This window comes from Sinocyclocheilus anshuiensis, unplaced genomic scaffold (genome assembly GCF_001515605.1).
Source record: "Sinocyclocheilus anshuiensis isolate Anshui unplaced genomic scaffold, SAMN03320099.WGS_v1.1 scaffold1477, whole genome shotgun sequence".
Lineage (NCBI taxonomy): Eukaryota > Metazoa > Chordata > Actinopteri > Cypriniformes > Cyprinidae > Sinocyclocheilus > Sinocyclocheilus anshuiensis.
This window is the reverse complement of record NW_015547710.1, coordinates 451,447-452,620: the sequence shown is the minus strand read 5'-3', so window position 1 is coordinate 452,620 and position 1,174 is coordinate 451,447.

Genomic DNA, 1,174 nt, shown 5'->3' with positions numbered 1-1,174 from the left:
TAGTGTATATAGTGTTTTATTTTAATATGTGTTCATTCAATTTCTTGAATGTTACTGCTAAATACTGTACCTGAAAAATAAAGCACTGTTTGTTTTATTTGTATATTATGTGTATTTGTAATGTATATCTTTGTTCTTATTTTGTAATAACAAAGATAAAATAATGACAAATATTTTTTTTTTTATGTTTCTGCACTCTTCCATTTTTAGCAAATTAAGAAAACTTTGTCTAAAACAATTTTTGTGATGGTTTGTATTTTTTGTGCTCTGTATGGAACATCAGTGCCTGTTTAAGTGATGAACTCCATTACTTGTGTTTGTTTTCAGACATGATAACAGACGTTTTATACTTGTGCTACAACTTTTTGGCCTGTGCTACAAAACTTTCAACCTCTGTAGCACCAGTGCTATGTGAAAAAAAAGTTAACGTACAGCCCTGGGGTTATGCATTACTTTTATTTTAAAGTGTAGTTTCATTATTACAAAGGTTTTTGTTGATAGTGTTTACATTTGTTCTTGTTCTCCCAGTTTTGCCTCATGTCATGACTGATGTAACAAGTCTTGACACAAGGAAAAAAAAAAAGGCAAAGAAAAGGCTCACAGGCAGGGGCTGTTTCTTTGTCACTTTGTATGTGTTGAAACTAGGACATGGGTCCCAGTGCATAATAAATGTGCACTTGTAGTGTACTTCCAATATTAGGGCCTATAAAAAAGTGCTTATAATTAATATTAATTAAATAAAAGGTCACTTAGGTGTAGCTACATAATGAGAATACACTTTCATGACTGTTTCTTAAAGTGCACTTTGTAAAAATGTCAATTTAAGGGTGTTTTCACATATAGTTTGTTTTAAAGGGGTCATATGATGCGATTTCAATTTTTCCTTTTTCTTTGGAGTGTTACAAGCTCTTGGTGCATAAAGAAGATCTGTAAAGTTCCAAAGACTAAAGTCTCAAATCCAAATGGATATTCTTTATAAAAGTTGAGTTAACCACGCCTACTTAAAACGGCTCGTTCTAACATGCCCCCACATATCTACCTCACTATGTGGGAAGATTTGCATAATGCCGCCCAAATGTTCACGCAAAGAAAGAAGGCATAACTTTTATTCTCGCTGTAGTATTGTTGCTGCCGCCATGTCGTGAAGATGCTGTGTGTTTCGTTGTGAAAGCGA